Consider the following 10,000-nt stretch of genomic DNA (forward strand, 5'->3'; position numbering starts at 1 on the left):
GCTGCGGAACCGCTTACCATTCGGGCCCTCGTAAGAGTGTTCGTCGGGGTAACCCAAAATGACCTGGAGACGCCGTCGGGAGATCCGGGAAGAGTTTTCTTTTCTGTATAAGCGTTCGAGTTCCCTGGAAACCTCTAGCAGGGAGATAGGGTTTGGAACGCGAAGAGCACCGCAGTTGCGGCGGTGTCCGGATCTTCCCCTCGGACCTTGAAAATCCAGGAGAGGGCCACGTGGAGGTGTCGCGCCGGTTCGTACCCATATCCGCAGCAGGTCTCCAAGGTAAAGAGCCTCTAGTCGATAGATTAATGTAGGTAAGGGAAGTCGGCAAATTGGATCCGTAACTTCGGAATAAGGATTGGCTCTGAGGAGCGGGGCGTGTCGGGCTTGGTCGAGAAGTGAGTCTGGCTGACGTGCCGGGCCTGGGCGAGGTGAACGGTATCATTACTGTTACCGGGATCCGATCTCGGTCCCGTGCCTTGGCCTCTCACGGATCTTCCTTGCTGCGGAGCTTCTGTGGCGTTTGACGTCGCGGTCGTTTCTTCGGCCGTCATTCAACACTCAGCTCAGAACTGGCACGGACTAGGGGAATCCGACTGTCTAATTAAAACAAAGCATTGCGATGGCCCCCAAGAGTGTTGACGCAATGTGATTTCTGCCCAGTGCTCTGAATGTCAACGTGAAGAAATTCAAAAAAGCGCGGGTAAACGGCGGGAGTAACTATGACTCTCTTAAGGTAGCCAAATGCCTCGTCATCTAATTAGTGACGCGCATGAATGGATTAACGAGATTCCCTCTGTCCCTATCTACTTGACTTCACTTGTTTTGGTCGAACTGTACGGACGTATTGTGCATCGCTCTCAAGCAAGTTGTGGTATTTACGTGTACAGAGTGCGAGAAAATTAACGTGTGGGTGTGTTTCGTGTAGTGTGGTGAAAGTGGATTGGATTGTAAAAGCTTGATATAGTGAAAAATACTGCATAACGTGGAAAATAACGTGGAAAAATTGTCGGAAAAAGTGCACGTGGCAACGCGTGGATTTCGCCGCGTCTCATTGGCTGGCGTCAACGGCATTGCGGTACGCTGATTGGTCGGCGCGGACGGCTGATCCCAAGCGCCCCATTGGCCGGCGACAGGGGCATAGCGGCGCCCTGATTGGTCGACGCGGGCAACCAATCCCCGCGCTAGTTGGTGACGTACGCGGCGCAGAGCCGCACCTGATTGGCTGCCGAGGAGAAATGAGTAACCGCGAGATGGACGACGTTGTTGTTGTCGATGATGTTTTTCCCGTCACAAGTTCGCGAAAAAGAAAAGAAGAAATAACGAGCGCTTCTGATTCGGATTGCATAAAAGCAGTGAGCAGAAGAAGGAGAAAAATAGGGAGTGTTAGCCCTGAAAAAGAAAAAGAAAAGGTGACGCGACAAAATGAAGAAAGTAAATTTCCATCGCCAGCAGAGGTTATATTATATTTTTGCAGAAACTTAAATGGTAGTGCCACAGCTGAAGACTTAAAATATATAAAAAAGAAGGTGAAAGTGTGCCAGAGGTTCATCAGCGACCTGCAGAAGGAAAACGAGGAGCTGAAGAGGAGGCTGGAGGAGAACGAAGATCTGGGGAGCCAGATGAAGAAGCTGTCTGAGACCATCACCGGGGCGGTGGGACAAATAGCAGGGCGACAGGAGCGACGACAAGATCGAGAAAGTGTACAGAAGTGTGAAAATATGTGCGTGCCTGTTAGCTATGCGGGCATAGTTAAGAAAAACAGTGTCGGTGGAAAAATGAATGTGGGAGAAAGTTTACGTGTGAGTACGAATGAGCGTGCAAATGTTAAAACGTATGCGGTCATTGTAAAATCGAAGAATGAGAATGAGAACACAACGAGCGAGAAAATAAGGGAAAAAGTGATAAAAGAAATGAGCGAGTTTGTGAATGTAAGAGTGAAAGCGGTACGCAAGATTAGGAACAATGGAGTGGTGATCGAGACGGTAAGCGAGCAAGAGCGAAACGCCATAAAGGAATGCGTGAAGCTGGACGAGTTGGGCCTCAAAGCCAACCTGCCGGGTATGATTAGCCCTAAGGTTATTATGTATGATGTGCCGAATGAGATGAAGAATGAGACCATCCTGGAGGAAATGTACGAGAAAAATTTAAAAGAGCGTATGACACTGGATGAATTTAACAAAAGAGTGAGAATAATAAATAGATCTAGTAAGAAAGGAGCGAATGAAGGAAATGTAATAATGGAAACGAGTGCGATAGTGAAAGAGATGCTGACACGTGCCGGAAGAGTTTATATAAAATGGCACGCATTTAAAGTGCGTGAGTTTGAATGCGTACTAAGGTGCTTTGGGTGTTTGGGCTTCGGTCACATGATGCGTGACTGTAAGAGTAAAGTAAGGGTATGTAGGAAATGTGGAGAAAGTGGACATGAAGCGAAAGACTGTACAGCAACGAAAGAAACGTGTAAAAATTGTAGGGAAAGAGGTATGAATGATGGACATTCAGTAATGTCGAATGAGTGCCCGCAACATGTGCGAATGATTGAAAGAATGAGAGAACGAATACGCTATGACTAAGGACTGTTTACGTATGATACAGCTGAATTGTCAGAGAGCAAATGTTGTTATGTGCGATTTAGGCATGATTTTGTGCGAAGAAAATGTGAGTATAGCGCTTCTCCAGGAGCCCTATGTCGCGTATGGGAATGTTAGAGGGTTGCCAACTCATATGAGTGTATACAAGTGTGATGGAATAATCAAGGCAGCGATTGTAGTAAACGATGCGAATGTGCAATCAATGTTGGCGAGTGAATATACAAATGAGTATGGTGTGTGTGTATGGATAAAAGGTACGTTTGGTGAAATGTATGTGGTGTCCATGTACTGTCAGTATGGGTCAGACATTGAACCGTACTTGCAGTATCTGGAGGCTATAATACGGTATGCAAAAGGTGTGCCGGTGATTGTTGGAATGGATGCGAACGCGGTGAGTACGCTATGGCACAGCAAATTTCAAATGAGGGGGCGTGAGAGTGAGAAGCGTGGTGAAGTATTAGAAAACTTCATAATACAAAGTAGGATGACTGTGCTGAATGAGCCAAGCGAATGGTATACTTTTAGTGGTGCGAATGGACAGAGTGATATAGATGTAACTCTAGGGTACTGTCTAGATGGTAGGTATGAGTACAAATGGGAAGTGAGGAACAAATGGGGTGTGAGTGATCATAATATAATATTGTTACGCATAAATTATGGAATGATGAGTATGAATGAGTCTCCACCTGTAAGAACGAGATGGTCTGCCAAAAATGTAGATTGGGACGAGTACATGAGAGTAGTACGTATGCAGGCTGAAGAAGTAGGAATGGAAAAATTTGCAAGGCTGAGTATAGATGAGAAGGTGAGTGAAATCACTGACTGGGTTGCTAAGACGAATGATTTAACTATGAAAAGGGTTCAATACAAGCATGGAAGAAGTGTAAAGTGGTGGACGCAGGAATTGGAGAAGGCTAGGAAGCGAGTACGAAGAGCAAGAAGGAAATACCAAAGAGCGAGGAGTACTCAGGGTGCGTGCGCAGAGCAGAAAATGACACTAAAAAGATGCATGAATGAATATAAGTGGATGATTAAGGACACGAAAGAAAGAAACTGGAGAGAGTTCGTTAGAGTGAGAGGAAATGCTGATCCGTGGGGAGAGGTGTACAAAGTGTGCATGAGAAAGCGGAGGTATGATGATCTGTGTGGGCTGATAGATGGAGAAAGTTTGACGCGAACGTGGAAAGAGAGTGCAAGTGTACTACTGAAAGAATTTTTCCCCCCTGGTGCAGAAAATGGTGATGCAGAGAGAACGATGCAGTATGACGTAGTAAGGGCAAATGAGGTTAAACAAATTGAATGGGATGAAATAGATCGTGCGGTGCGTGCAAATAAATCGGGTAAAGCGCCTGGAATGGATGGTCTGACGGCTGAAATGGTAAAGAACGTATGGCGGGTGATCCCAGAATGGATGAGAGAAACTTTTGATGAGTGCATGAAAGAGCAATATTTCCCAAATGAATGGAAAAAGGCCGATGTTATTATACACCTTAAATCTCCGGACAAAGTCCGGTCTGATCCACGGTCATACAGGCCGATAAGTCTGCTTCCGACTTTGGGAAAGGTGCTAGAACGAGTGATGGTAAGCAGGTTGGAGCGAAAAACAAATGGACGACTGAGGGAATGTCAGTTTGGTTTCCGTAAAGGTAAATCAACTGAAGATGCCTGGTATAAAGTACACAGAAGTGTGAATGACTCTGAGAGTAAGTATGTATTGGGTGTGTTTGTTGACTTTAAAGGAGCTTTCGACAACCTATCCTGGGGACGAATAGCGGAACGTTTACGTCAGTTTGAATGCGAAGAGCTTGGGTTATGGCTGAGCTACTTCAAGGATAGAAATGCGTGTATTGTAGGAAAGAATGAGACAGTGTGGAGAAAGGTTGAGAGGGGGTGCCCGCAGGGATCGGTTTGCGGTCCCGTAGTGTGGAACCTCATGATGGATGAACTTTTATCTGAATTAGAAAGATATGAATGTAAGATCATAGCGTATGCGGATGACTTGTTAATATTAATTGAGGGAGCAAGTAGAAGCACTATAGAAGCAAAGAGTGCAGAATGTATGGCGTATGTGATAAATTGGGGCAGAAGCGTTGGACTGGAAGTAAGTGAGAGGAAGACGGTGTGTATGTTGCTAAAGGGTTCCCTCTCGGGTAACAGAGAGCCATGCGTGCGTACAGAAGAAATGAGAGTGAGGTACGTGAAACAACTCAAGTACCTAGGTGTGTGTATGAGTGAGCGAATGCATTTCAAGCCGCATTTAATAGAGCTCAAGAGAAAAATAACAAATACAATAGGTTACCTGAGGAGGGTGCTCCGAAAAGAATGGGGATTAGGAAAGAAAGCGATGAAAGTAATATACAAAGGTATGATAGTGATGTGCATGATGTACGGAGCGAGTGCATGGGGTAGTATCATAAGGTATGAGTATGGTAAACGATTGCTGAATACATGTCAGAGAGTAGCGCTGTATGCGTGTCTAAATGTGTGCCGAACGGTCTCGACGGAAGCCATGCAAATCCTTATGGGCGTACTTCCGTGGGACCTGGAGTGTGAACGGAGATGTGCGGCATATAATGTAAGGATGGGTACGTATGTAAATGAAAGTGACTTGATCACGAATCAAGATGTAAGATTACAGAGTAAAGATGACTGTATGAAGCAAATTGAAAATCGAGTGTATGAAAAATGGCAGAATAGATGGGACAGAAGCGAAAGAGGAAGAGTGACGTATGGTTATATAAAAAATGTGAGGTTTGCGGGTATGAGTGCTAAATTCGAGCCAGGGTTGTACATGTGCTACCTCCTAACTGGACATGGTAGCATGAATGGTTTTCTACACAAGCGTGAGTTGGTAGAGAGTGCCAGGTGTGAATGTGGTGCGGCGTGCGAAGACTGGATGCACATACTAACGGAGTGTGAACTGTACGAGGACTTGAGAAACCTGCAGGCGTTTGGTGTGAAAGTGAGTGAAAGTGGACAGACAGATGTGAGCGGTGTACTGAGTAGTATTGAGTGTTACGAGTGCGTGTGTAAATTCGCCGAGGAAGTCTTCAAAAGAAGAATGCGGGAGAGGCGGTAAGTACCCAGCGTCTCATTCTTTTTCTTCTTCTTCTTTCTTCTTCTTCTTCTTCTTCTTCTCCTCCTCCTTCTTCTTTTATTTTCCCAAGCCCCCCCCCCCAACCTTCCTCTCCCAGCTACTCCTTTTTCCCCTTCCCCCCTTTCCAAGCACAAGAGGGAAGCCATGTCGACCGACATAGTCTGTGACTGGAATCCTTTGGTGAGTGACGCCACCATGCTTCCGAGTTGGCCCACCTGTGCCGAGGGGTGCAAGACCCACAACGGGGAGCATAATAAGTGCGAAAACTCCACCAGTAGTTTAAACTGGTACCGCGGGGGTCTGGCGTAGCCCACAGAGGGGGAAAAATTCCCCACTGTTGCCGACCATGGGTTGGACTCGCGGGGGCAGTGGTATAGCCTATATCGCGGGCTAGAGGTAATACCTCGATGGGTGAGCTGCATTATCAGCTCGGGTACCGACCTGCAGAGCCGGTAGAGATTTAGAAAGGTCTCGCCTACACCAAAAGGGATGACTGGAGCTTGCACTCTGGCGTCAAATTGGTAGTCTATGTGGAGCAACTTCACGTAGACGCGCTGATTGATCGTATTTCAATCCCACGCCCATGGGGGCCGTGTTTGTTGAGCCCTCGCGGCAGGCACAGTCACGTAAAACACAACCAGACGAATGTCCCTATCTACTGGTGGGGAGTAATTCAAGGGCTAGGTCAATGAAGTAGGAATACGGAGACCAGAACCCGGGGTTGCAGGAGCAGGGGTAGAGCATCCCCTGGCTCACCGAAAGTTCAAAAATCGTCCATTACGGCCCAAACACGCTCAAACCGAGCCGGAGCTGGCACCGGCCTCGGCAATGACGAAACCACCCAAGCGGATGCTGCGTACTCCCACCTAGAAACATCTACAAACACAGTGGAAAGAGTGCGCAGCAAGTGAAGGAGCCACGGCGGGTAAAAATTATAAGCGACCGATCACCCGTCGTATTGGAAAATAAAGCAACACGCCGCTGGCACTTGGAAAAAAATAGCAACAGAATTGTGAAGCTATCGAGCGAAAGTTTGGGTTGGGACTCAGGTGAGCCAAGGGTCGATGCTCCCCAGCCCGGCCGTTTTACTCGGGACATGATGCCCGAGGTCATGTTCAAGTTACGTTGCGTACCTCCACGCGGTCCCACTGGGGGTCCCGTGTCAAACGGGATCGCTAAACCGAACGTAGCGAAGCAGAGGGGGCAACTGCTGAGGTTTGTCCCCCCCGTGTTTGCCGTGCGGGGCGACCCGTGTCGTCGGAAAGGTGGGTCCTGGGATCTGAGGGGGCCCTGTCCTGCGGGAGAGTGTGCACCCAACACGTACCTTTGGCCACTGCTTCGACTAGACGGGCGGCTAGGCGAGAAAAGCAGCTCTTTGCCTAGTCAATCGGCTTGGAACGACCATACGTCTCGGCGAGTGGGTTCTATTTTGGGCGAGGAAGGGGACCTTGGAGTCCGGGGAGACCCGGTCGGCCTTGGAACGCGGACTATATCCTGGGTAATGTCCTAACCTGGCGGAGCCAGGTTCCATTTGAGGGTCCGAGGAGGCTGGGACATGCAGCGGGATGAAAAGACGTAACTTAATATGGAAACACAAACTCAAATATCGGATCAACCCGTGGTCGTTCTTGAGATCCTCAAGAGCGACGCGGTGGTAGTAAAAAAGGAGGTCGACGATGCAGGTGCTCCCGGCACGTCGTCCCCCAAAACGAAGAAGGAGGGTGCTGGGGAGGGACACAAACACGCCTCCCCTAGCAAAGTTTCAACAGGCACGGCGAAGCCTGCGGGTGACAAAACCCCCGCGCCGCCGCTGCCCAAGAAACAGGCGAGAAACGCGGCCAAGCCGCAAAAGCAGGATGGACCGGGTGTACCCACCCGTAAAAATCCAAAAGAGCCACGGGCCGATAAGCCCAGCGCTCACCTAACGTCAGGGGCCCACGGGAAGATCCCACCGGGCCCGGGAGTAAAGCCTGGAGACTGGACAACGGTCTCCAGGAAGAAAAAGGCCGGCACAGCCATACCAGGCAAACCGGCCTCCGAGAAACGGGGCAAGGTACCGACGGAGGCGGTATCTGGGCCCAAAATACGGCCGCTCGATCTCATACGAGACGAAGCCTCGGCCGTGATCGCGGATGTCCGGAGCTTCTGCCTTCGACCGGAGTCGAAGGTAACAAAGGAGGCCGGTGGCCGTGTGATCGGCCAAACATCCGCGCTCTACGAGCTCGTCCAGGAACTGCTCATTCGCAGCAGCTTCCTCGAAGGGCAGCTCGCCGCGGTGCGCCAGGACTCCAAGGAGTCCCTCAAGGCGGCCGTAGAGAGCGTGGCGCAGAGGACGCTGAAGGCGGTGAGCCGCCCAGATGCGAAATCTGCGACGGTAACAAAGGTGTCGACCTACGCAGATGCGGTTAAGGTCGTTAGCAAAAGAGTCTCCTCAGACGCGGTGATGCCACCCCGAAACGCGGTGCGCATATTCCCGCCGAAAGGAAAGAAGCAGAACAGTGACGTAACAAAAAACACTGTTCTGTCTGTCGTTAAGCCTACCAAGGCCAAGATCCGCGTTACAGCGGTTCGACGCATCCACTCAGGTGGCATAGTCGTCGAGACCGAACGCGAAGAAGACCTGAAGGCCTTCACGAATTCTGCGGAACTGAAAGGAGTGGGTCTTTCAGTTTCCGTACAAACGAAGAGGAAGCCTACACTTATAGTGTACGACGTTCCTCGCAAGGTTACAAAGGAGGAGGTTGTATCCAGTATTTGGAAACAAAACCTCAGTGAAATGACACAGGGGGAAGTGTCATCCGCCTTGAAAGTCCGGTTTGCAACCGGGCCCAAGGCGAATAACGCAAAAACGACCAACTGGGTCATTGAGTGCAGCCCGCAGGTTCGCCTGCGGCTCAAAGAAAGAGGCCGAGTATACATCGGATGGTCGTCTTGCCGTGTGCAGGACTACGTTGCGGTGGCTCGGTGCTTTAAGTGCCAGAGGTTTGGCCACATGGCCAAACACTGTAAAACCAAAGAGGAGATATGCGGACATTGTGCTAGAGGTGGGCACACGATCAGCTCCTGCAAGAGTTTGAACAAGACCCCGGTCTGTTCAAACTGCAAGGCTAGGGGCAAAAGACATGACCATCGGTCGAAAGACAAGTCCTGCGCGTCCTATCAGGTCGCGCTGGAACAAGCTATAGCTCGGACCGATTATGGCGGGCAAAAATAAACAAAATAAAACCGAGAGCATCCCTCTGAGACAATACCGGGTCGTGCAGCATAACATGCGACGAGCCCGGATTGTTCTTGATGAGGTGAGGGAGTTGATGCACTCGCGAAAGATCGATGTGCTGCTCGCGCAGGAGCCCTATTCCCAAGAGGGTACCGTCCCTGGGCTGGGGCTTGCGACGAAAGTAGTCACGGGGGGCACACCGGTAATGGCAGCAATTGCTGTCCGGAACCCGGAACTCTCCGTGGTCAAAATCTCGCATCTGTGCGACTCGCATTTGACCTGCGTTTGCATCAGCGATGATGCGGCCGGAAGTTTTTACTTGGTCAGTCAGTACTTTCAATGCTCCGAGGAGATTGAACCCAGCTTGGCTCGACTGGGAAAAGTACTTGATGCTCTCGGACACAGTCGGGTCGTTATCGCGGCGGACGTCAATGCCAAGTCCCCCTCGTGGGGCGGCACACGAACGGACGCGCGGGGAGATGAACTCGAAGAGTTCATCGCTCAACACGGCCTGACTGTGATGAACGATGCTGGAAGTATACCCACATACTCCAGCCCAAGTGGCGAATCATGGATCGACGTTACGCTAGTGACGAACGATATGTCGAAATATGTGAAAAACTGGAGGGTCCAATACGATTGGACCTCCAGCGATCATCGAGCGATTGAGTTTGTGTTACAGTTCGCAGACGTGAGCGAGGATCGTCGTGCCTTGGAGCCCCGATTCCGCACGTCCAAAGCGGACTGGTCTCGCTTCGATCGTGCGTTGCTTGAACGCGAGAGGCTCCTTCCCGGAGACGTCGAATGTCGAAGGGATGTCGAACATCTAGCACAGGAGATCGAGCTGGCGATCGTCCACGCGTGCAAAGCCTCCATACCTGTCAAGCAATGGCACTCAAAATCCGTCCCTTGGTGGACGAGGGAATTGACCAAACGGAAGACGCACGTGTATCGTCTGAGACGTGCCTTCCAGCGTGAAAAAGACCAAAAGGAGAGAGCAGCTAGAAAGGCTGAATACAATAACGCCAGAAAAGCCTATACAGCTGCTGTTCGAACTGCCAAGTTTCAAAGCTGGACAAACTTTGTTACCGAGCA

The 10,000-nt window shown here is 49.9% G+C and overlaps 1 pseudogene; it reads left to right on the forward strand.

Annotated features, from left to right (window-relative positions):
- The window catches only part of LOC143154550 (large subunit ribosomal RNA), a 2,860-nt pseudogene extending 2,025 nt beyond the window's left edge, over positions 1-835 (forward strand).
- The last annotated feature ends 9,165 nt before the right edge of the window (positions 836-10,000 follow it).

This window comes from Ptiloglossa arizonensis, unplaced genomic scaffold (genome assembly GCF_051014685.1).
Source record: "Ptiloglossa arizonensis isolate GNS036 unplaced genomic scaffold, iyPtiAriz1_principal scaffold0190, whole genome shotgun sequence".
Classification (NCBI taxonomy): Eukaryota; Metazoa; Arthropoda; class Insecta; order Hymenoptera; family Colletidae; genus Ptiloglossa; species Ptiloglossa arizonensis.